The sequence below is a fragment of the Nycticebus coucang genome, chromosome 8 (assembly GCF_027406575.1).
Source record: "Nycticebus coucang isolate mNycCou1 chromosome 8, mNycCou1.pri, whole genome shotgun sequence".
Classification (NCBI taxonomy): domain Eukaryota; kingdom Metazoa; phylum Chordata; class Mammalia; order Primates; family Lorisidae; genus Nycticebus; species Nycticebus coucang.
Window position 1 is genome coordinate 98,473,444 of NC_069787.1, and position 26,865 is coordinate 98,500,308.

Consider the following 26,865-nt stretch of genomic DNA (forward strand, 5'->3'; position numbering starts at 1 on the left):
AAATTCAGCATACCTGGGCGGGACAGAAAAACGCATATAGGTAGGTAGAATGTGGGAAAGAAGGTGGAAAAGTGGTGGAGATGGGCAAGGAACAAGTCACAAAGTGTATCGTAGGCCACACAAAGACTGTGGATTTTGTTCTAGTTTCTATGGAAAGTCACTGGCAGACTCTAAGCCTGGGAATGACAAGATGGAATCTGATTAAACATAATCATGTCTTATCTACAACATAATATATTTTCCAGAAGAAATAACATTATAAATGGTGTTACTGCAGTATTGCTTCTATGCCTTCATTCAGCTATTTTATCTAGTGTCAGCTCTGTGCTAGGTTGGGTACAAGGTACGGATGAGGAATGAAACACGGTCTGGTAGGGATGAGTCATTACAAAAGTTTTGAGATACACAAAAATCAAGAAACATAAAATCCCAGCAGATGGAAACAAATAAAGCCCTTCTAGCAACACTGGTAAACTGAGTAAGTTGAAACCTGCACAGATGAGGCCAGGAGCGGTGGCTCACTCCTATAATCTTAGCAATCTGGGAAGCTGAGGTGGTGGATTACTTGAGCTCATGAGTTCGAGACCAGCCTGAACAAGAACTAGACTCCATCTCTACTAAAAATGGAGAAAGATCCTGTCTCTACTAAAAACAGGAGAGAGAGAGAGAGAAAGGGAGAAACGGGCCTGGATAAATCAGAAAGGACACTATCAACTGTGTTTCTTGGAAGTAAAATAATGGTTTACAACACAGTCTGTTTCAAAACTTCAAAGTTTTCATAGTAACCTATGTAACTGCAATATTTATAAGAGTGGAATATATAGAATGCTATCAGCACCCAGGGCAAAGGGTGGTTTAATCCAGCCTGGAGGAGCCCCAGAAAGGAAGAATTCACAGAAGCCCTGCAGGACAGGAAGCGATTTCCTTAGTGGAACATTCATTCCCTTAAGTGCTATATCCAAGCCACTGGTAGGATACAAGAAAATTCTGGGGCTGCTGAACCTTTTACTTTTATTGTAAAATCCTTTTACAATAGTTACATAGGATTATTAAGATGGAATGGAGAAAATAAGTCAATATGTAAAACTTGAAACTGTGGGCTCGGCGCTTGTAGCTCAGCCACATACACCAGAGCTGGTGGGTTTGAATCCAGCCTGGGCCTGCCAAACAACAGTGACAACTACAGCCAAAAAATAGCCAGGTGTTGTAGCAGGCGCCTGTAGTCCCAGCTACTTGGGAGGCTGAGGCAAGAGAATCACTTAAGCCTAAGAGTTCGAGGTTGCTGTGAGCTGTGACGCCTACCAAGGGTGACAAAATGAGACTCTGTCTCAAAAAAAAAAAAAAACTTGAAACTGTGACTTCATGGGTATTATTGTTTAGAACAAGGCTTTTTTTTTTTGAGACAGAATCTCAAACTGTCGCCCTGGGTAGAGTGCCATGGTGTCACAGCTCACAGCAACCTCAAACTCTTAGGCTAAGTGATTCTCTTGCCTCAGCCTTCCAAGTAGATGGGACTACAGGCGCCTGCCACGAGGCCTGTCTATTTTTTGGTTGTAATTGTCATTGTTTGGCGGGCCCAGGTTGTATTCAAACCCGCCAGCTCTGGTGTATGTGGCTAGCGCCTTAGCCGCTTGAGCTATAGGTATCAAGCCTAGAACAAGGCTTTATTAAGAACCTTGATAGGGCAGCGCCTGTGGCTCAAAGGAGTAGGGCACCAGCCCCATATGCCAGAGGTTGTGGGTTCAAACCCAGCTCCGGCCAAAAAAAAAAGAAGAACCTTGATAATCTGGTTTTTGCATAATGCTGAAAACGCCAGTAGTATAAATATTATTACAAGTGACTCCCCATGCTCTACTGGGGGGGTTACGTTTTATAGCCATTGTGAATTGGAGTTAAAAACTCTTTTTTTCATAATCATCTTTTTAAGAGACAAGGTCTCACTCAGGTTGCCCAAGCTAGAGTAGAGTGGCTAGATCATAGCTCACAGTAACCTCAAACTCTGGGGCTCAAGCGATCCTTCCACCACAGCCTCCCAAGTAGCAAGGACTACAAGTGTGAGCCACCATGCCCAACAAAACCTTTTTTTAATACCAATTTTCTATATATATATATATATATAGAAAAAATATATATATATAGAAAAATATATATATATATATTTTTTTTTTTTTTTTTGCAGTTTTTGGCTGGGGCCAGGTTTGAACCCAGTACCTCCAGTATATGGGGCCAGAGCCCTACTCCTTGAGCCACTGGTGCCACCCCCAATTTTCTTTTGGTGGCCATTTTTCTTCCTCCCCACCAAAGTTTGTGTCACAATTTTGAAACACAGAGATTTCAAAATATTCTCCACTTAGGTTCAAAAATTACAATTTTCCCAGGTTTATTTTTTCTATATAAATTATATATACACATTTTATGAGCCATTTGAAAATTTCAAAAAATCATACTTCACCTCTAAACTATTCCGTTTGTATCTCCCAAGAGTATGTTCTCCTTTATAACCACAATGCCATTATCAGACCTAAAAAGAAAATCAACAAGTCCTTAAAATCACCTATTACCAGGTACTTACTTTTTAATTTTAAGTACAAAAGCCTTTGTCAAGAACATTACTAAAGGAATGTATTTTAATAAACTGGTTACCTTTATTACTTGCATTGTACTGTTATTTTTTAAATATAAGAATATTTCATAAAATTTAAGTTAAAAGGTTAATTTTTTAAAAGTTGATTTTAAAAACATAAAAATAATTTTGATGCTCTCTTTGTTCCATGCAGGTGGGTGGACTGACCCGCCACTACTATGTAGCGGGTTTCAGGGCAGACCCGGCCTACACAAGCAGGAGCCCGACTCCGTCTGACCTTGGGTCTTGGGAGTTCATCGCCAGCATCTGCGGAGGTGCAGAGGCCTCAGGTCTAAGCACAGGTTGAAAACTACCGGCACAAGCTATGGAAGCTTGGATGCTCTGGTGCTGGTATTTCACCTGACTTATACCAATGTCACTCTGTATAGTTACAATAAGAAAGTGCCTTGAGCAATAAGGTACAGGGATGCCAAAAAATGTATGCATATTTTAAGAGATGTTATCTAGATAGTTAGCCTTCTCGGTCACCAATTATTAATGTAATTAGAGTAGCAATGTGTAGCATGACATTGGCTCAAACGATGGTGCTAATCAAATAACTGCTAGTGCCAGTTACCACGCGACAGGCAAGGATGGTCAAAGAAAACGGCAGAGTTGCGCAAGACCGTTTTGAAGTGGTATTTGAAGTTCAAGAACATTGTGGAAGTGCAGAGACGGTGGAGGCGTGAGTACACAATAGACCCTCCAACACGCCTGACAATTGGGCGCATTCGTGTAAGTTTGAGACACATGGCACCGTGTGCGACGTGTGCAAGGGAAGGTCCAGGAGGCCTCGCACAACCACCAGTCCCACTTTGTCTGTGAAGGTGCTAGAGCAGTTCACACACTCGCCACAGAAGTCCACCAAACAGTGTGCACGTGAGATTGGGATCAGCAGAACGAGCATACAGACGCATTCTTAAGACAGCAAAGTGGACGTTTTTGTCCCAGGATTATTACATTCACTGAATGAAGACGACCCTGATGGAAGGTTATGCGATACCGTGAGCGGTTCTAAAGCATGGTACAGGGGGTTGAGGAGCTAGAGCGGAAAATGGTTTGGTCTGATGAAGCACAGTTTAAACTAAACGGAACAGTCAACTGACATAATTGTGTGTATTTGGCTCCAGAAATTCCAGTGTGGAAAAAGATGTCCATTCACTGGGCCTCAATGTCTGGTGTGGACTGTCATTGAGGAGATTCATTTGACCGTTCTTTTTTGAAGGTCCTGTTACTGGTCCAGTGTACCTAGATATGCTACACACATCCATTTACCTGCAATTTGGACACTTTTGGGGGATGATTTGTTTTACTTCCAACAAGATGGTGCCCCACCGCACTTCCACCCAGACGTGAGAGCTTACCTTGACGAGAACTTGCCATTACAATGGGTAGGATGCAGAGGTGTGGTTGAGTTTCCCCCATGGTCTCCTGACTTAACACCCCTTGACTTCTACCTATGGGGCATCTTACAGGACACAGTCTACCTTAGAAAACCGGCTACACTGGTGGAACTTTGGGAAGAAATTGAAAGGGTATGTGCAGCAATACAAGCAGACACTTTGGTCAGCGTTGCTCAGGCAGTTGTTCTCCAAAATCAGAAGTGTCTGGACGCTGACGGTAACCACTTTGAGAACCTCTTGTAATTGCAGAAGTCAAATGTGACTTGTATTTATTTTTTGTGATAGGTATATATTCGGTATTACAATTTTAGTAGTTTTTGCTTTTCTTAAAATGTGTACACGCCTTTTTGGCACTTTTTGTATTTTTACTAACTTTGTAGCAACCCTTTGTCCATGCACTGATGCAGAGTTAAAGCAGTGAGACAGCGCTGGTGGCAACAGGGCAGTGTAACAGATGCTTCATGTTCATCTTTTCCTTTAATTCTCACATATTGGTATGTTCTCCCATTTTACAGATGAAGAAAATGGGTTAGGTAGTACTTCAAGTTCCATAATGTATTAGTATCTCTGAACAAGAAGCCCTGTGTGTAACTTGAGATTTGATGTTGTAGTATAACAGGACAGTTGGAGGAAAGGCCCACAGTAGAGCGGGTAAGAATATCTTTTTTTTTTTTTTAGACAGTTTTACTTTGTTGCCCCTCAGTAGAGTGTTGTGGTGTCACACCTCACAGCAACCTCAAACTCTTGGGCTCAAGCAATCCTCTTGCCTCAGCCTCTGAGTAGCTGGGACTACAGGCACCCACCCCAGCTTCTGGCTGGTTTTAGAGATGTGGTCTCGCTCTTGCCCAGGCTGATCTTGAACTCCTGAGCTACAGTGATCCACCTGCCTCAGGCTCCCAGAGTGCTAGGGTTACAGGCATGAGCCACTGCATAAATCCTTTTTTGTTTTTAGAGACAGAGTCTCACTTTATCACCCTCAGTAGAGTGCCATAGCATCATAGCTCACAGCAACCTCCAGCACTTGGGCTTAGGCGATTCTCTTGCCTCAGCCTCCTGAGTAGTTGGGACTACAGGCACCTGCCCCAACGCCCGGCTATTTTTTGTTGCAGTTTGGCCGGGGCCAGTCTGAACCTGCCACCCTCGGTATATGGGGCTGGCGCCCTACTCACTGAGCCACAGGCGCCACCCTCACTGCATAAATTCTTAATAGTATTTAATTGCATTGAACCTAGAGAAGCTTCTCAAAATTTGGCACAAGCATCTGTCAGTGTATAAGGTGTTTTTGGCATATGTACCATAATGAGGTGTAAGTGGCAACTTAAAAGAAAATATTGGAGGTGATAGAGAAAGTTTTCACATGGGAGGAAACATAATAGTCTAGCAAGATGCATGGAGCCCATACATGCTAGAATAAGTTCATTCTTATTAACTAATCTGCATCTCTAGCAATTGAGGTCTTCATGTTTAAAAGCAGGTACGTCAGTTAAAAGTAACTCATTTTCCAGAATCTTTAAATAAAGATATTTAATATTTGCCTTGGGGAAAAAAAATAATTTTGATAATCAAATATTACAAAAAGTGTAAAAGTTGTCCATGCAAGACTGATATTTTGGGAGCACTGCAATAGTAGAAGGATAGTAGTCAGAGGGAACACCTGAAGGAAAAGATCTGTAGGGGAGTGGGATTGGTGTCCCACTGACTTCGAGGTTGGCATCAATTACCAGCCTCCCACTGTGGTACCTGGTAGAGATCTGGCCAAGGTACAGAGAGCTGTGTGCATGCTGAGCAACACCACAGGTGTTGCTGAGGCCTGGGCTCACCTGGACCACAAGTCTGACCTGATGTATGCCAAGAGTACCTTTGTTCTCTGGTACGTGGGTGAGGGGGTAGAGGAAGGAGAGTTTTCTGAGGCTGGTGAGGATGTGGCTGCCCTTGAGAAGGATTATGAGGAGGCTGGAGCAGATAGTGTTGACAGAGAAGATGAGGGTGAGAAGTATTTACCTATCTGCTACAATTTTACACTCTGTTGTCTTTAGACTGTCTTATTTCAGTTCTGTGAAACTGTCCATTATAGCCCTAAACTGTCCATAAAAGTGATATTGCAGATGTCAATAAAACAAGTGGTGAGGCTGGAGTGGAGGCTGTGTAAGAGGGGCGTTAGCTGGAAGAGGGAACTAGGCCTGAGCTCTTCACGGATTCTGCATGCCTTCCTGAGGAGTTTGGACTTTATCCTGCCAGTTGTGAGACTTTACATGATAAAATCAGGTTTATTTAGAAAGCTCTACTGGGCCACAGTGTATTGGATGAATTAGAGAGGAGGGGAGAAGGAAAAGCATTTGGAGGCTTTATATTTTTCACTGCAAATACAAGGTTTATACAGAAAGTATCCAGCCATATACGTCTCAGCCCCACCATGCCTGGGTGGTGGCAGGGTCTCACTCTTGCGCAGGCTGGTCTCAAACTCCACTATGAATGCGCCAGAACTTTTGAAGTGTTCAGCACTTGATGGAGCTGGCTCTTTTCAGAACCTAGTTTCACTTTCCAAAGTGGTTTTCCATTTTTTTGGCAAGATCATCACTGGCACAGATTTTGTTACCAGTCATAATCAAAATAAAAATTTCCAAAGGAAACTCAATGGGAAATAAGTGGGGTACAGAATAAAGTGGTTTTCAAACACGCAGTGTGGTCTTAGGACAACATTGAGGAGCTTTATTTACCAAGAATCCACCCCAACAGCCAGTTGCTAGCATGCCTCAGAGGGACACAGGAAACCCAGCAGACAAGACAAGATGCTGGCCCTTGGCCAGGCACAGTGCCTCACACCTACTCTTAGCTGTTAGCTCTCTAGAAGGCCCAAGCAGGAGGATCTCTTGAGCTCAGGAGTTCGAGACCAGCCTGGGCAACAGTGAGATCTGTCTCTACTAAAAACAGAAAAAGTTAGCTGGGCGTCATGATGTTATCCCCAGCTATTTGGGAGGTTGAGGCAGGGGATCGTTTGAGCCCAGGTGTTTGAGGTTGCAGTGAACTAGGCTGACACCACTATACTCTAGCACCAGGGGCGATAGAGTGAGACTCTGGGAAAAAGAAAAATGCTGGCCCTTCACCCCCTTTTCACCAGGAAAACTCTAGTTTATTTTATATATTGGGATTCCTTGGAATATTTCATTTAAACAAAGGGTTCTACAGCTTTAAAAATGTTTGAAAACCAAGCAATCAGAACTGCACATTCTCAGGTCAGAAGTTGGTAATTAAAAAATAAAACCCTGAGTTAACAGGAAAGCTGCCAGGGGATAAAACAAAAACCATCACTGAGGAAGAACGCAAAGAAAGAGACCTAGGCAGACAGGCCTACTAGAGGACTGGCAGCTTCAGGGTAGAGAGAGGGATTTTTTTTTTTGGACCTGTGGATTCTGAGGTGCCATCCAACTTAGAGAGACCCAAAAGGCATAGGATATAGGGATCTCCCGAAGCTCAGCAGAAAGGTTTAGGAAGGCACAGGGACTAGGCAAAGTCTAAGTGTGGGCAACTTCATTCAGACAGACAGACAGAGAGAAACGGGAGAGACTGAAAAGGTTACAGAAGGCAAAGAGAGAAGAGTCAGCCTCAAGACAAGGCCATCTGGAGCCACTGACAGCCATCAGAAAGAGATCCTGAATTCAGGATTAGTTTGCATCCAGGAGCAAGGGAGGCACTGGCTGGAAGGCTGCAGGTGACTTAAGGAGCAGAGGCCCCAGAAGGGGAATGGGGCAAGAGAAAGCAGAATTGGCTAGAGGGCAACTGAAGAATGAGACAATGGGTCTAGGCCTAACGTGGATGGAACTCTGGGAGAAAACGAAGGTCACAACAAGAGCAAAGATGAAGCAGAAGGAGAACAGGAAGCCTCTTGAGGAGGCTGTGGGAAAAGAATAGCAAACAGAACCTAAGATTTCACTGGCCGATTATTCTTGGAAAAAGCTCCTTTCAGATGAAGTTAATAGAAAGCCAAAGCAGGGGTAAAGTCAATGGTCAGGGGAGGTGTTAGGGGTGGAAAACAGAGTCTTCAAAGCCCTTCTGTGCCTAACCTGTAGGAATCAAGATGGCTTCCTCAAATGCTTGCTATAAGAAAAGGGAGACTATTCCTAGAAAGAGAGGCCAGAAGAGCCTCCCCTAGCCCTCCACTTCCCGTATCTCGACCCTTCCTGGCAACAGGGTCTAGCAACAGGGACAGCCATATTAAAGCAAGATTCTCTCAGCTGACCCATAAGCCCTATGGGCGCCTACAAGAAAACTGGGTACAGAAGATGCTAGGAGCAGATCTAAGTCTGTTTCCCAATTTCTGTACAATGTTACACTTGCATTAACAAAAATAAAAACTATGTATATTTTAGGGGCGGCACCTGTGGTTCAGTGAGTAGGGCGCCCCAGCCAAACTGCAACCAAAAAAAAAAAAAGAAAAACTCTGTATATTTTAAGTGTAAATATAACTCATGATTGAGGGCTGGAAAGCTATCTTTAAAAAAGAAATAATGATGTTCAATGTCAGAGAAAGAAGGAAAAAAAGAAATAAAATATAAATAACAAATATTAATTACATTAAGAGGTCAAGGAGTTGGCCATTTTAGTATATCATAAACTATAACAATAATAACATCCAAAGTTTCTCAAGTTTCCAGCTTTAGCTCAATGATAAAAATGGAAACAGGCCAGACGTGGTGGCTCACGCCTGTAATCCTAGCACTCTGGGAGGCTGAGGTGGGTAGACTGCCTGAGCATGAATGAGACTCATGCTCTAAGAAAAAATAGTGAGGAACTGTGGTGGACACCTATAGTCCCAGCTACTCAGGAATCTGAGGCAAGAGAATCACTTTGAGCCCAAAAGTCTGAGGTTGCTGTAAGCTATGACACCATAGCACTCAACCCCAAGATGATTCAGTGAGACTCTTGTCCCAAAAATATTTAAAAAAAATAATAATAATGAAAACATAGGCCAGTGCAGTGGTTCACGCCTGTAATCCTAGCACTCTGGTAGGCCGAGGCAGGTAGATTGACTGAGCTCATGAGTTTGAGACCAGCCTGCGCCAGAGAGAGACCATGTCTCTAAAAATAGCCAGGGGTGTGGCAGGCGCCTGTAGTCTGAGCTGAGGCAAGAGAATTGTTGAGCCCACAAGTCTCAGGTTGCTGTGAGCTGGGACATCAAGGCACCCTACAGAGGGTGACAAACTGAGACTCTGTCTCAAAAAAAAAAAAAAAAGAAAGAAAAAGAAAACAAATCAAAAGAACACGGTATTCTAAGAAAGAACAACTACTCGCTAATTATTTTTTAAAAGAAAAGGATGTCTCTTCTAAAAATTTACTTAGAAACTCCAATTAATATTTTAAAAATTAACAAACTGGCTCTAGTATGTAAACTGGACTCCTCAAAATATTTAACTGACAATTGGGAAGTACCCATGCTGAATGGTATAAAAGGGCGTCCTGAGACCCACAAGGCTCTGTCCCTACCCAGTGTGATCCAAGAGTCTAGAGACCTTTGCCTTTATATTTTCCCTTTCACCCTGTTGTCACATTCTCTCTTTCATTCTATAATAATTAATAATAACCAAGTGTGTCCAAACTGTATCTAAGGACAAAGTACCCGGTTCTCATAGCTTTGGTGAGCACCTACAGAGATCTCACAAGGGAGCTAACAAATCCTAGCATACAGGGTTCTGTGACCTCTTTTTTACCTACTGTAACGTCATTTAAAAATTTTACTTCCTTCCTTCCTCCTTTACTTTTCCTTCCTCCTTCCTGTGGCTCAAAGGAGTAGGACGCCAGCCCCATATGCTGGAGGTGGTAGATTCAAACCCAGCCCCAGCCAAAAACTGAAAAAAAAAAATTGTACTTTCTCAAAAGAACAATTCTGACACATACTACAACAAGGGTGAACTCTGAAGTCATTATGTTAAATGAAATAAACAAAATAACACCGCAAGATTCCACTTGCATGAGGTATCTAGAATAGTCAAAATCATAGAGACAGAAATTAGAATGATGGTTGTCAGGGCTGGGAAGAGAGGAAATCAGAGTAACTGTATCATAGTACAGATTTTCAGTTTAGGAAGACAGAAAAAGTTCCAGATGAGTGGTGATGATGGTCGCCAACAATGTGAGTACCTTAATGCTACTGAACTGTGCATTTAAAAATGGTTAAAATGGTAAAGTTGGGCAATACCCATAGCTCAGTGGGTAGGGCGCTGGCCATATGCACCAAGGCTGGTGGGTTCGAACCCAGCCTAGGCCTGCTAAAACAAAAAACAGCCGAGCATTGTAGTGGGTGCCTGAGGCAAGAGAATCACTTGAGCCCAAGAGTTAGAGGTTGCTGTGAGCTGTGACGCCACGGCATTCTACCAAGGGCAACAAAGTGAGACTGCCTCAATTTAAAAAAAAAAAAAATGGTAGAGTTATATATCTATCATACCACAACTGAAAAAACAATTTTTTTTAAACAGCAAAAAATTTATTTTCTCCTTATTTACCGTCTTCTAGACAGATAATGTTTCTTTGTGATCATCATCAAACCACTCCAACACTATTTTATGACACAAGTAAAAATGAGTCAAATTGGTTATCTTAAAATTATGATTCCAAATTACCATATACTATTTTTAATATAGAAAAAGCATGTTTTATAGAAAATGATTAATAAGAAATAACACTAGCAAACACTCAGAGACAAGAATGCATTCTAGTCTGAGTAGCAAATTAATGTGAAAAAGAATGAAAAGCCAATGGCAACTCACACCACAGTCCTACCACTGAGTAAATATTTCACCTGAAATACATTTTTTTAAATTCTTGGTATAAAAATAACAATTTGGAATTCAAATCAAAGCACTCCTTGGTTAACACTTCAAGTTGAGTATCAGCAAGAAAATCTCTTGAAGCATTTTACTAATTGCTAAATTTCTCATCCTATCTATACTGTCATTCTTTTATTCTTTTTTTTTTTTTGAGACAGAGTCTCACTATATCATCCTAGGTAGAGTGCTGTGGCGTCACAGTTCACAGCAACCTCAAACTCTTGTGCTTAAGCTAATTCTCTTGCCTCAGCCTCCCAAGTAGCTGTGACTACGGGCGCCTGCCACAACACCTGACTGTTTTTTTGTTGTAGTTGTCATTGTTATTTGGCAGGCCCAGGTGGGGTTTGAACTCACCAGCTCTGGTGTATGTGGCCAGCGCCCTGGCCGCTGAACTATAGGTGCCAGGCCTATACTGTCATTCTAAATGTGTGACTGTCCCACACTTTCAGGGGTCAACAAACTACCTTCCATCTTTCATCAATCCTCTCCATACACCATCTCAGATCTGAACCCAACTTTCCCAGACAAAGTAGATATTCTCAACTACCCTATCTTCCCCAAATCAGTTTAGTAATTAACCTTTCTCCAGACTAAGCAAAAACATCAAAAAGGAACCAGTGCAGGAAACACTGTACACCATGTGAGAAATGTCACCTTATAGCCTCTCCCTGCACAGTGAAGTGCCCAGTTCACTGAAGTTTATTAAAACTATCAAACCACAAAGTTCAACGGAGACTTGCATCATTTAATGCAATATAAAGACTGTATTTGTCTGTTTTTAAATAACATCCTTGAGTGATCACCTAAGACAAAGAGGGCTGAATAAGATTATAAACACCCTCTTGGATAAAAGAAAGAATAATTACATACAACTGTTTAGATGCCTCTGAGTTATAGGAAAAAATTTACAATCAACCCTGTTAAAACTCTGCAATGAAGTGACATAATTTTTCTATTAATAACTTGTCTTTGTTCTTATTCTTCCTCCCACTTCTGAAAACTTTAAACATGAGTTTGCAACAACCTGACCACATCATTTCTCTTTTAAATAATTTTCCAATAGGCCTACTATTACTTGAAGAACGGTAGAGTCCTATCAAAATCCCATTCCCCAAAGTCTAATGGTTCAAAATCTCCTAGGTTACCAAAATCCCCGAAGACTTTTGTCCAATTTAACAAATGTATACAGATACTGTTTCAAATACAAACTCCCTAGTTAAATAACAAATGCTACATAGTGAAAGAAAAATACCCAGCCATAAGAAAGCTGTACCATTCACTGAGTAGGTATTCTTTTACTCTCATTTAAATCTTTCTGAAATATTGGTTATCAGCCAAATAATTCCAAATAGTAAAATTTGGGGAAGTTAGCAGAAAAATTTTAATGTTAAAAATATTTAGCATTTAAAATACCTGTTTATGCATCTTACAAGGGTACATGTGAAACTCTACATGTGAAATGTAGAGTATACATGTCTTAAAACAATAACTAAGAAAATGCCAGGAAGGCTATGTTAACCAGTGTGATGAAAATATGTCAAATGGTCTATAAAACCAGTGTATGGTGCCCCATGATCGTATTAATGTACACAGCTATGATTTAATAATAAAAATAAATAAAAGTTGGGAAAAAATAAAATACCTGTCTAAATAATGGCCTTCTACTTTTTAGATTATATTTGTTAACTCTAATATAAACATAAATGAACTCATAAAACCAACGAAGTTTAGACAGTTCACCTTTTCTACAGACTTTAGAGTCAAATAATACCTGCTGTACACCACCGTTCTATAGCTAAGCCAGGTTAGTTATCACTGTGAAAGCAAAAGTGCCTTATAGAACAGTAAGATAATGCACAAGCAAAGTATTTTTAAAGAGAAAAAGAGCTTGTAAAGAAACAAATATCAAAAAAAGAGGAAATTTCCTTTTATGAGTAATCTGTCTCATTTTCCATCTCTTGAGTTGAATTTCTTATTAAAGATTTAATAAATTTAAATTAAATAATCTGAGAATGCAAAAGCCAAGAAACCTAAAGAGACCCACACAAACGAACAGTGAATCAGTAATATCAATAGCTAAATCATCAGGCAGCGCCTGTCTCAGTCGGTAAGGCGCCGGCCCCATATACCAACGGTGGCGGGTTCAAACCCGGCCCTGGCCAAACCGCAACCAAAAAATAGCTGGGCGTTGTGGCGGGCGCCTGTAGTCCCAGCTGCTTGAGAGGCTGAGGCAAGGAGAATCGCTTAAGCTCAGGAGTTGGAGGTTGCTGTGAGCTGTGTGAGGCCACGGCACTCTACCGAGGGCCATAAAGTGAGACTCTGTCTCTACAAAAAAAAAAAAAAAATAGCTAAATCATCAATTACTCTCTTGGCTAATGAGGCTGTGAATCTTGGATGGAGTGACCAATCCACCTTAGCTGTTGGCCAGTCTCTACACAGAGAAAGACAGAATTATTCACAAAATCATTTCAAAAAGAAAAGCTTTGAACTTTGTGGATTATCCCCCATACATCCCTAACATAGGCCTTAGAACGTTCCAAACTTTTATCATACAGATGTCCTTATGGTGAAAAAAAAAAAAAAAATTAGGCCTTTGTTAGGAACTAACAAAATAAGGATTCACTTATAACATCTCTTTTCCTTTACCTGTAGAAACAAGAAAGGGTACAAGTACATAGTAAAAGACATTTGGGAAGGGTAAACAAATTGTTGTAGTACTTGCTTCAATGAAGAACATAAAAAATCAACTTTCCTAGACAGAGGTGTATTATAAAAAGGTATCATAATCATGCTATGCTGAGATTAAAAAACTAAATAAATAAATCAGGCTCGGCACCTGTGGCTCAAGCGGCTAAGACACCAGCCAGCCATGTACACCTCAGCTGGCAGGTTCAAATCCAGCCCAGACCTGCCAATCAACAATGAAGGCTGCAACCAAAAAATAGCCAGGTGTTGTGGCAGGCACCTGTAGTCCCAGCTACTTGGGAGGTGGAGGCAGGGGAATTGCTTGAGCCCAGGAGTTCGAGGTTGCTGTGAGCTGTGATGCCACAGCACTCTACCCAGGGCAACAGCTTGAGGTTCTGTCTCAAATAAATAAATAAATAAATCACACCTGACATAATTTTTTGTTATCTTTTGTTGCTTCCATAGTTAGAGCTTTAATGATTTGATAAACCAAGTGAAATATCCTGCATATATAAATCAAGTTAATTGCTGTCATTTAAAAGGTCGTTAAAGCTTTATATCCACATTCTTAATTCACTGAACTTTAAAAAATCAATTTTCATTCAATTTTCTCAGCAAATTCTAGGCTTTAAGGAACTGATTCATTTACTGACACTATAAATTCTGACTTGTTGGGAAAATTCCTCAATCAGCCTCCAAACCTACTGTCTACAAATATATAGTACCTGTGTTCCAAAAATGGGAAGTAACAGATTAATACCATATCTGTGAACACAAGGACTCCCAAGAACTACAGAGCCAAACCTGCAAAGTTTGTCTCAACTGAAAAGTGACCTGCCAACTAAGAAATCTTCCAGTTCAGAATAAGTCAGTCTAGAAGTAAAAACTCTAGGATAAGGCATAAGGTCATGGCTAAAATGTTTACATACCTGCTGTCCTTCAGTTTAATTACTAAAATTGCCCCCCTTTGGTGGCCAAAAGGGTCCCGTTTTGAGGCAAAACTCATCTGTGGTGACAGAAGTTGGAATGGATTTACTTGCCTTAAGGAAGGGGAAGTATGAGAGGATTACAAAGAGAGCCTTTGGAGAGGGCACCGTAAGATGTTCTACGTCTTGACCTGGTGTGGTTATCAGGGCATATACACATATAAAAAATCACTATACACATATAAAAATCAATCAATATGTTGTGGAGCTGGAACATATTCTTCTTAGTAAAGTATCTCAAGAATGGAAGAAAAAGTATCCAATGTACTCAGCCCTACTATGAAACTAATTTATGGCTTTCACATGAAAACTATAACCCAGTTACAACCTAAGAATATGGGGAAGGAAGAGAGGGAGGAGAGGGAGGGGGGAGGAGGGGCAGAGGGAGGGTGATTGGTGGGATTATACCTGCAGTGCATCTTACAAGGGTACATGTGAAACTTAGTAAATGTAGAATATAAATGTCTTAACAAAATAAAAAAAAAAAATCACTGGTTGTGACTTTTTAAGACCTTACTTCAAATTACACCTCAATAAAAAAAATTTTTTTTTTTTTTTTTTGAGACAGAGTCTCAAACTGTCCCCCTGGGTAGAGTGCAGGGGCGTCACAGCTCACAGTAACCGCTAACTCTCAGGCTTAAGTGATTCTCTTGCCTTAGCCTCCCAAGTAGCTGGACCTTAGCCTCCCAAGTAGCTGGGACTACAGGTGCCCGACACGATGCCCGGCTATTTTGTTGTTGTTGCCGTTGTGGTTTTTTTTTAGCTGGCCTGGGGCAAGTTGGAACCCACCTCCCTCAGAGTATGTGGCCAGCACCCTGCTGACTGAGCTACAGGTGCCATTAAGAAAAATAATTTTTTTTTTTTTTAGAGACAGAGTCTCACTTTGTCGCCCTCAGTAGAGTGCTGTGATGTCACAACTCACAGCAACCTCCAACTCCTGGGCTTAGGTGATTCTCTTGCCTCAGCCTCCCATGTACCTGGGACCACAGGCACCTGCCACAATGCCCAGCTATTTTTTGTTGCAGTTTGGCGGGGACTGGGTTTGAACCCACCACCCTCGGTATGTGGGGCCAGCGCCCTACTCACTGAGCCACAGGCACCACCCAAGAAAAAAATTTTTAAGCACATTAAAATGTATGCTTAAATGTTTTTGTTCAAATAACTTATATAAAATCATTCTGGATATAGCTACCAAGATGTTTTTCCCAAATTTTTTTTTTTTTAAGACAGAGCCTCAAGCTGTCACCCTGGGTCAAGTGCCATGGTGTCACAGCTGACAGTAACCTCCAACTCCTGGGCTCAAGCGATTCTCCTGCCTCAGCCTCCCAAGTAGCTGGGACTACAGGCGCCTGCCACAACAGCCCAGCTATTTTTTGGTTGTAGCCTCATTGTTTGACGGCCCAGGCTGGATTCCAACACGCCGGCTCAGGTGTATGTGGCTGGCGCCTTAGCCGCTTGAGTCACAGGCCCAGAGCCTCCCAAATGTTTTTTAATAAAGAGGCACACATTGTGAGCACTTTTATGTAGAACCTTTCAAAATACAGACTGATTTTTTAAAATCTTTCATTTTAAAAAGTCACCGACTTTTAGAACTGAAAGCTCGCAGAAAGATGATCTATTCGTGCTAATTTTACAAATAAGAAAAATCAAATCTACGAAGGGCAAGAAACGTACCCAAGATACGGCAGCAAGTCAATGACAACGTCGTAACTGTTTCCTGACCTTAGTCTCTTCATTTCCACCAGGCACTTACTTTTCTGACACTGCAAACAAATCTTAACTCTGAATCTACGTGTGGCCCAGAAGGATTCAACAAATGTCTCAAAACACCAGTTAAGAGGTCCCAGTGCGTGCATGAAGACACATTCATCTTCCTTCATCCTCTCAAGACAGCTGGCAAATTAGATTACATGTCCAGGCATTTCGCGTTAAATGGAATAAAGTATGACATCTTCAAACGTGCTTCAAGGGAAGTCGTATGCAGGGATTCACAAAATCCATCTTACTTCCTTTCAAGTCCCCTTGATGGTTACCTGGTTCTCAAAAACCGTATCACTGATAAGATCACAAAAGCGGCACTGTTTTGAGTCACCTGCTAGCAACAGCCCCTCCAGATAAAAGCCAGTCTTCTGACCTGAGCGTCCTCCCCACCTCTTGAGTACAACACGATCTGGAGGTGACCTGCACTTGACGGCTCCGTTTTAGACCCCACGTGAACAGCTGACATCTTGTGACAAACTTAACATACACCCTTTCCTCGGGGATTTATTTCTCTTCTCTTAAGGCGTTTCTGCACCGCACAGAACAGGCCTTGCTTCCCAAGACACAGCTCGTCTCTCCAAAGCCTTTTTCAGTCTCCAAAATCAGACTTTACGAAGAGAAATCGAAACGGTCACGGACCTCCTCGGTGGCAGGTCGGAACCCTGACGAGGTCCGCGGGGGTCGGGCAGCGGTTCCCAGCGAGCTGCGCGCCGGAGAGGCCCGCTCACTTCACCGCGGCGGCCCGAAGCCACCGGTTGCGGCAGCCGCTAGACGGCCCGAAACCGCGCGGCGGCCGCCTCGGCCCTCCGAAGTTCCAAAGGGCCGCGCGGGCCGAGCGCCCAGCCCTGGCTGCGGGTTCGCGCCCCGCCCGGAGCGAGCCCGGGGGGCGGGTCCGCGGGGGCTCGGGGCGCGCCGCGGGCCCAAAGCGCTGGGGAACTTGGGCGCCCGCCACTGCCACCGCCCAGCCACTTTCCTTTCACGCCTCCCTCGGACTGACGCGCTGCGCGCCGCCCGCCAGGGGCTGACCGCCGCCGCAGCCGCCACCGCCGCTCGCTTCCGCGGCGAGGCGCCCCGGCGCGCCCCTGCAGTCCGGCCGGCCGGCGCGCGGGGCCGCGCGGGGCCGCGCGCCGCCCCCCCGCCCCGCCCCCGCCCCCACGCGCCGCCGCCCCCCGCTGGCGCCTCGACCCGCGCGCCCGGTCCCTGCGGTTTTTCGTTGGCAAAGTTGCCCGGCCGCTTCGAAGGGGACGCCGCGCGATCCCCCGCCCCGGCGCCGACGCCGCCCCTTCAGGCCGCCGCGCGGGAAGGCCCAGCCGGCGGCCCCGCTTTTTTACCTGCCGGGAGTTTTCGCGCGCGCGCTCGATCGCTCGCTTTTTCCTTTCTCGCGCTCGTTTTCTTTCTTTCCTTCCTTCTTTTCTTTCCCCCGCGCGGACGCTTTTTCCTCCCGCGCTGCCCGCGCTCACCCGCTCGCGCCCTCCTTCCTGCTGGGTTCGGCGGAGCGGGGCGGCCGGCAGCTCTCCCCGCCCCCCTCCACCCGCGCTCCGGCGGAGGCGGCGGCGGCGCTCCGCGCTCCGACTCATTCCAATATGGCACGGGCGCAGGGCGCATGCGCCCGCGCCCCCCCCCACCAGCTCAGCGGTCCTCCCGGCAGCCCGCGCCCCTCGCGCTGCGCGCGTGCAGCCCCCGGCCCTGCCTCCCGCGCTAGTCTGAGCGTCTGCGGGCCGGACAGGGGCCACGCGAGAGGCTCAGCGTCCGCAGACTAGTGTGCTGGGGGTCCAGCGCCGCCGCCACCCATACCCACGGCCGGCAACTCGGCGCCGACGCCCCGGAGGCCGTGGCGCAGGGCACGCGGCGGCGCCTCGGGCCCCCGACGGCGCTGTGGCCCCAGCGGAAAGGCCGGGACCCGGAGACGCGCCCCCGAGAGCCTCGCGTCTGTGCTGGCCCTGCTCGAATCCAGGAGAGAAGGGGTCCCGCGCCTCACCTCGGGCTGTGGATCTGACGACCAGAAACCCAGTGGTGTCCCCGGGTCGGACCTGACGTCCAAACCTAGGCAAAGAGCGCCGCTGTTTCCCGCACGTGACCGCCTGGGGCAAGATGGCATTAACCGAGAAACCGACGAAGTGGCTGCGGGATCGCAGATACGCGCGTGCAGCTGCCGGAGAGGGCAACGCCTGTCTGCCTACCCTACGCTGGGGTTCGGGCCGGTCCTTTGAGATCTGGAAGGGCACCCAGTGCCCCCTGTCTGTGAAGGCCAACTCGGGCCGTTCGGCGTACCCGCGGTCTGCAGGCTTCCGCAGGAGGCGCCCTGTAAATCTGAGTTTTCCTGCAGCTCATAGCCCCAGCGAGGAGGCACAGGAAATTCGGGCAAGAGAGCGCAGAAACTGGGGTAGGATCAGAAGCTCGAAGGTGGCTGCGAATCGGCCTCTTAACCGTAGCTGACCATGGGCGGTTACGTTGACTGACCTCGCCCCTTCCCTTACGAGCGCAGGTACCGGGGGACACACCCCCAATCTGGTCCGGAAAGTGCCCTCCGGTAGGGAGTCGGCGCTCCACGTAGATTCCCGGGCCCTGGAGGTCTCACGCTGTGTGTTGATGGCTCCTGCATTTTAAGGAAGAGGAGGCAGGCACCTCCACTGAGAAGAGAAAAGTCTGCGGTACCCACGCTGTCCCATATGCGGACTCAGGCCACCTCTCACTTCAACCGCTCTTGGAAATATTATCCTACTTTACAAACTTGCTCAAAGTCACGCTGCTGGCTAGATCTGAATCCAGAAATTTTTTAACACCACTGAAAAGATAGTGACAACCAGAGAGAAAGAAAAATGTAAAAGGTATAAAGTATCCATACTGTTACTACGGAATGCATCTTTTTGCACGAAACCTTTCCACGTATATTCATTTATTTATATAGTTGCAACTATTTTCTTTTGTTTGCTACATTTCGCTAAAATTTTTCTTTTGTTCACGTGATACATTTTTAAGGTGTGGAGCCATCCCTATCCATTTATTCAGTCCCGTAATGTGGTATATATTTGTTCTTTTTAGTTGTATGCTTACGTATCCGTGAGTTCTACACTGGGATGAATTCCTGGAAGTGTAAAGGCTTCCAGGTGGAAGGCTGTGAGTTGCCACTGGTCTTGCCTTATACTGTCATATTTGCCCTAATTATTCCAGCGCCTCCAGGAAACAAGGAGCTTCATACTCATTTCTAAGCAGTGAGTGTCATCTTCCCTCCTGCCCCCACTTTAATAATGTCTATTAGTAGTTCAAGGTTACTTTATTTAGCATTTCTTAGATGACTAAACATTCAAAAATGAATGTTTCTCCATGCATTTACTACCTGTATTCCCCCTTCTGTGAATGATTTGTTCACATCCATTCATTTGTTGAAGACTGGAACCTCTTTTAACTTTGAGCAAGCATTTTTAATATTACAGATATTATTCTTTTGTCACCATTGATTCAAAATTTTCCAACCTGTTGTCCTTTTTTGTTTTATTCTAATGTTCAATCTGTTGTTCTAGCTTGTCCTTTGTGATTTATTTTTTTTATTCCTTTAATGCTGGCAAAGTGACTTTCTTCCAATACTCTATTTTCTGCTAGTTTTGTACAGTTTCACTTAATATTGAATTCTTTGATGATTGTCCCAATTTTCTGTTGCTTTATTTATTCTGGAGTAAAATATGGATTTAACTCACTGCCACCATCACCAGTTATTATTTATGCATTCATTAAATAATTCATCTGATATCCTTTGTTTAGTAAAACCTATATTATAAGTTTTTGTTAGTTTATTTCTGAATTCTCTATTTCCTTCTGTAGACCTTGGTTTGAGCAAATGCCACATACATCTAAATATTGGTTCTTTGAAATGGGTTCTAATATCTGCCAAGGCCAGATTCCCCCCCCTCCCTGGTGTCTTCTTTATTTAGAATATCACTTGAGGCTTGGTGCCCATAGTAGTTAGGGCACCGGCCACATACCCTGGGGCTGAAAGGTTCAAACCCAGCCTGGGCCTGCTAAACAACGATGACAACAACAACAACGAATTATTTTAAAAAGATCAAATATTCTAAAACATTTCATTTTCCCATGGATCAGGTGCAGTGGCTCACACCTGTACTATTAGTACTCTAGGAGGCAAAGGCTGTTGGATTGCTTGAGGTCAGGGGTTCAAGACCAGCCTAAGCAAGAGCAAGACCTACGTCTCTAGAAAATAGCTGGGCATTGTGGTGGGTGCCTGTAATTCCAGCTACTTGAGAGGCTGGGGCAAGAGGGTAACTTGAGCCCAAGAGGCTGGGGCAAGAGGGTAACTTCAGCCCAAGAGTTTGGGGTTGCTATGAGCTATGATACCACAGCACTCTACCCAGGGCAAAAAGTGAGACTGTCTCAAAACAAACAAAAAATTTTCATTTTCCCAACCAGTACATATGCCATCTTCCCATTTATTCAACTATTGTAAAACTCTCAGACAGAATCCAGGTCCCTGGTTGACTCCATCCTTTCTCCATTGCTCAGCTTCATGACCCAAAAAAGGAGGAAGAAGAGTTGAGAACTGTCTTTTGAGCATCTGGCTGATATCAGGTCCTATGTGGATGTGGGTATGAGTATGCACGTGTATGTGTGCACACAATCCCTTTTAACCCCTGCAACACCCCTCAGGATAGTTTGTTACATTCCCTGTGGACAAAGGCAAAATAGGAGCTTCCAAGTCATCCTTAGAGAAAGGCAGAGCTGGCCACAAAGCAGGGATACCAGCTCTTCAACCACACCATACTGGGAAATTTGAGTTGGGGGATTGATGGAAGGGCATCCCAGAGGAGCACAAAGCTGGGGTAACTTATGGAAAACTGCTTTCTGGTCAAGATGCACCCCTGCCTAAAAGCTCCCAAGGTTTCCTGTTGTACTATGTATAAATCCAAAAGCCTCACTGGCCGTGCCAACCCTCCCACTCTCCTGCCTGTTTGCTGCATTCCCATTTCATGGGTAGGCCACTGTCCTTCCCACTATAAGGCCTTGGCACGCTCTCCATTCCAAATTACATAGTTGGCATCTTCTCAGTGTAATAAGATGGTTTCCTTGGAGAGGCCTTCCCAGACCACCTCGCCTGAATAGGTTCTCTCTCTGTCTCTGTCTCTGTCTCTCTTTCCCTTCCCTAGTTATAATTGATACCTGCACTTAGGCATCAGTGCCCATGCTGTCTCTTAACCACGAGGCAGTCAGTGGTCAGCTGGCAGCATCCAAGATCAGAGACTGGAACAGCCATGAGGCGCCGGCTAATCCCAACTTACTCTTCACTTCCTACTGGCTCTGTGGAGTGGAGTTTGTAACCTTCATCCTCACTGACCCCCTGAACCCTGAAGCCTTGCCTGTTACTGCCAGGTAGGCCTGCTTTCTGAAGGTGAGCATCAACTCAGGGCCTTGTACTTAGTGAGAACCTGAAGGCCAGGTGTGGACCCGGGGAATGGGCAGAGTCCTTGGCCAGGGTATCAGACTGTTTTCAACCCAAGAAGAACTTAAATGAATGTGCACAAGTGAGTGAGGCCTACTGTCAGTGATCAGCAGCCCTACGTTGCCACTGACCAGCTAGCTCCCTTCAATCAGGCCAAGTAAGGCAAGTCACAAAATGACTCTCTCTGGGTAATTACCCAAGTAATGGCAATCACCCCATACCACTCTTGGTTGAGGCCTACCTCACTGTGCTGGTCCTGCAGCCCTGGAACTACAGGCCACTCCTATATGTCCTCACAATACCTGCCATGCTTTTTTCCATGTCTTGGCTCCTATAAATCCCCCCACCAAGTATCCCTCTCAACTTGTGCTGTATTGTGAGGGGAAAAGCAATGAGCTTGGAGGTAGACAGTTGGAGTAATGTCCAGATTTAGTCACTGCTTCTCTGTGACCCCTTCTATAGGACCCTTTACCTCCCTGGGCTCAGTTTCCTCATCTTTGTAAAATGAAGATGAGGCTACCTACCTTGCTGGGTCCTAAGAATCCAAGAACAAATATTTGTTAAGTACTCTTTGCAAACTGTAAAGCACATAGAATTATAAGAAATAACTGGCCTGGTGCCAAAGCCATCCCCCCATCCCCCGCTCCAGAGGCCTTCCAAGGTTGCTCTACTTCTTTCTCTGTCTTCTTGACCTGAGGCACTTAGTTTGTTTTTCCCCAAATGTTCATCTTGGGACAGACACCTGCCCTCTGAACCCCATCTTTAATCCTAGAGTGCCATAAGTCCAGGACCCTGCCCTCTTCATCTCCAGGGAGCTCCTCTCTGCCTCCATAGCTGCCTTTCCCCACTTCATGGGAGGGAAATAAATGAATAGGCACAATGTTCCAAATTTTATTTTATTGAGTCATGCACTTTTCTCAAACCTTTTTGCTCTTGCAACTTCTTAACTGCTTGCAAGAGCTCACAGGCACCAAATAAGTGAGCAAGGACCTTCAGCAATGCATGGGAAAACAGGAGCACAGCTCTGTGACCTGGGGTTTCTCCTTGGAGTGATGAAAAGTTTCTAAAATTAGATAGTGGCAATGGTTTCACAACTTTGTGAACATACCAAAACCCACAGAATTATACACTTTTTTTTTTTTTTTTGGTGGAGACAGAGTCTCACTTTATGGCCCTCCGTAGAGTGCAGTGGCCTCACACAGCTCACAGCAACCTCCAGCTCTTGGGCTTAGGCGATTCTCTTGCCTCAGCCTCCCAAGCAGCTGGGACTACAGGCGCCCGCCACAATGCCCGGCTATTTTTGTTGTTGTTGTTGTTGCTGTTGTTGCAGTTTGGCCGGGGCTGGGTTTGAACCTGCCACCCTCGGCATATGGGGCCGGCGCCTACTCACTGAGCCACAGATGCCGCCATATACACTTTTTTTTTTAAGAAAATGAATCTCATAGTAGATGAATAATATCTCAATTAAATTGTATGAGAAATGTATACAGTGACTGGTACAGAGGACACAAACTCATAGCCCCTGTGTCAAATGTGGCCCAAATGGTGCTTTGCTTGTCCCACAGACTTTTCACAATACCTTTTTTTTTTTTTTTTTTTTTGGCAGTTTTTGGCTGGGACTGGGCTTGAACCTGCCACCTCCAGCATATGGGGCCGGTGCCCTACTCCTTTGAGCCATAGGTGCTGCCTTTTTTTTTTTTTTTTGAATAGAGCCTCAAGCTGTCACCCTGGGTAGAGTGCCATGCCATCACAGCTCACAGCAACCTCCAACTCCTGGACTCAAGCGATTCTCCTGCCTCCACCTCCCAAGTAGCTGGGACTACAAGCACCCACCACAATGCCCGTTTGGTTGTAGCTGTCATTGTTGTTTGGCGGGCCCAGGCTGGATTCAAACCTGCCAGCTCAGGCATATGTGGCTGAAGCCTTAGATGCTTGAGCCACAGGTGCTGAACCTACAATACCTTTTTAAAAGTATAATTTGCAACAATAAAATACACCCACTTTATAAGTATACAGATCTGAGTGCTAATATAGGGATAGCCCTTGTAACCACCACCACAATCAAGATAAAAAAAAAAAAGGCTTCCATCACCCCAGAAAGCTCCTCGCATCCCCTTCCAATGAATCCCCTGCCCACAGGCCACCACCGCTCAGATTTCCAGTTCCAAGATTAGTTTTGCCTCTTTTTAAAAATTCATCATAGAGCAATACTCTTTCATGTCTGTTTTTGAGATTCATCCACATTGCTATCTATTTCAGATTATTCCTTTTTGTCTCTACTGTCTTAGACTTTAAACCATGTCTTTATTTTAGGTCAAATAATATTATTTCAATCATATAAAACACCCAGGAAATGGAGAGTCAGGAGTTCCCTATTGTGCTGGTCTTTAAAACATGATAGCTATACAGTGAAGTTTTGAGCATAAACTCTCCAGAATGTTTAGTCATGTTACTATTTATGTTTAGTCAAGTTACTTACATAGATTCACTGTTCTAGAAAGTGTTACATATATTATAAAACTTACACTAAACATAGAAATTTTAACAGGAAGAAGTAACAAGATAAATACTATTTTTAAGTAATTTCTATTTTATTTACCAAAGGAGAATAATCATTTTCCCCTCAAAAAATATTATATTAAATGATATTATTCAATTATATTAAATATGGAGGTAGAGAGCAAGATGGCGGCTGAGCAACAGTTTCTCTTTATCTGGGCACTGTGAGTCTGGGAAGATAAGACTCCAAGCATCTCTGGTTGGTGCGATCTGCCTATAATCATCCCTTTGAGGATACAGGGAGTCAGCGAGAGACTTCTGGACCCCAAGAGGAGGACAAAAACAGTGGAAAACTGGCAAGTAATTGCGTGTGTTTGATTGGTCTAATCCCACTGACAGCTGTAAGCGCAATAGCAGCGAGACTACAAACTGGAAAGGCCTTACCTGTGAACTGTTTTGGTGTTTTTGGACTTGGCACTCAGTTGACTTGCCTTGGGGAGAGCTTGAGCAGGAGTGCGGATAACTTTCGGTGTTGTCTGGGACCCCAGACTGAGCAGTGAACAGGACGGACAGAGCTAATGGTGTTTGGCTGTGGGCCGCAGGGAGCCATTGTGAGAGAACTGCCCAAACAAGGTCCGCACTAGGGGTTGCAGAGCAAGGATCAGACGGGACCTAGTAACCTAGTGACTGAGCAGCCTAAAGGAGGAGTCTGAGCCGCCTTACAGCCCTAACCCTCAGGGGCAGAGTGAGACCGGTTTTGGCACACTGGGTAAGTGGATAGCTACTTCACCAATGATTCCAGTGACAAGCACTTTCCTGGGAAAGCTTCTGCTTAGCAAGTTTAGAAGCTTAAAGAGCCTTTTAAGAGGGCTGAAGAGAGACTTAGGGTGTCTACCCTGTAGGGTTTGAGAAATCAGCAGAGGTCTCCAGTCGTATCAGCACTGTAATTAATATCTCATATCCCAGAAGACCACCTGTTGCCCAGACAATATTCAACAAGATATATATACTGCTTTGTTTTTGGTTGTTTTTTTGTTTGTTTTATTTGTTGGTTTTTTTGTTTATTTTGATGTTGTTGTTTTGTTTTTTAATTTCAACCTTTTCCATACAGGTTTTTTCTTTTCTTTCTCCAGTTTTCTAGTATAAATACAATTTCCCATTTGCTGCCTTTTTCAATAACTAGAACTTCATTTTTGCTAGTGTTTCTACCCCTATTATTTGGTTTTTCACCAAATTTTATCCCATAAAGTTTTCTGTTTGCTTGTTTTGGTTTGATTTATAGCATTTTTGTCTTTCCTCTCTACTTGGTGGAGGTGGGGTACTGTGTCTGATCAGGTTAGCAAAGAGCTGCTGACCTCAAGGGAACCACCCAACTGGGCACCCCCAGAAGGTGGGGTTTTTTAAGGTTGTGTCAAAGTACCCTACTGTACACCTATATTGCTCTGTCTCCCTCTTTCTGTGCCTCTCTTCTTTTTGTCAATATTCTTTTTACCCACCCCCTCTCCTTTCTCTATTTTCTTTTCATTCTTTCCTTCATTCTTTCATCCCTTCTTGCTTTTCAACCTTCTCATCCTTCTGGTCCTATACCAAAAGGACTCATCGAAACCTTAGTCCACAGGCATGGGAACTTAAAGAGCAAGAGGAAGTGAAAGGAAAATTAGGGCAAGGAAACAGAGAAAATAAATCACTCATGAGGAAGAATCAGCAGAAAACTCCAGGCAACATGAAGAACCAGTCCAGAACATCCCCTCCAAGGGACCATGAGGTAGCTACTGCAGAGGATTCCACCAATAAAGAAATGTTAGGAATGACAGAAAGGGAATTTAGAATACACATGATGAAAACAATGAAGGAAACTGCTAATAAAGTGGAAAATAACCAAAAGGAAATCAAAAAACAGAATCAAATAAGAGATGAATGATATGAAGAATATAGAAAGGATATAGCAGAGCTGAAGGAACTGAAACAGTCAATTAGGGAACTTAAAGATGCAATGGAAAGTATCAGCAACAGGCTAGACCATGCAGAAGAAACAATTTCAGAGGCAGAAGACAAAGTTCTTGAGATAACTCAGATAGTAAAAGAGGCAGAAAATAAGAGAGAGAAAGCAGAACGTTCACTGTCAGAATTATGAACCTTATGAAGCATTCCAACATACAAGTTATAGGAATCCCAGGAGGGGAAGAAGAATGCCCCAGAGGAATGGAAGCCATACTAGAGAATATTATAAAAGAAAATTTCCCAAATATCACCAAAGATTCTGACACACTGCTTTCAGAGGGATATCGGACCCCAGGTCGCCTCAACTCTAACCGAGCTTCTCCAAGACACATTGTGATGAACCTTCCAAAGTCAAGACAAAAGAAAAGATTCTGCAAGCTGCCAGGAGTAAGCGCCAGTTGAACTACAGGGGCAAATCCATCAGAGTGACTGCAGACTTCTCTAATGAAACTTTCCGAGCAAGAAGACAATAGTCATCTACCTTTAACCTACTTAAACAGAACAAATTCCAGCCCGGAATTCTGTACCCTGCTAAGCTAAGCTTTAAAATTGATGGAGAAATAAAATCATTTACGGATATATAAACATTGAGGAAATTCGCCACAACAAGACCAGCTCTACAGGAAATACTTCAACC

General features: G+C 44.2%; 1 protein-coding gene across 8 annotated transcripts in view; it reads right to left on the reverse strand.

Annotated features, from left to right (window-relative positions):
• SFMBT1 (Scm like with four mbt domains 1) overlaps window positions 1–18,387 on the reverse strand; it is a 154,044-nt gene extending 135,657 nt beyond the window's left edge. The window contains exons 1-2 of one of the 8 annotated variants that reach the window (XM_053600866.1): window positions 18,258–18,319; window positions 2,453–2,521 (exon numbers count right to left, since the gene is read on the reverse strand). The gene's annotated coding sequence lies outside the window, so the exon portion shown is untranslated. Of the gene's footprint in view, window positions 1–2,452; window positions 2,522–16,192; window positions 17,217–17,610; window positions 17,866–18,257 lie in introns of those variants that run through there. The other 7 variants (XM_053600863.1, XM_053600867.1, XM_053600864.1 and 4 more) reach the window with 7 other exon arrangements.
• Window positions 18,388–26,865: the final 8,478 nt, after the last annotated feature.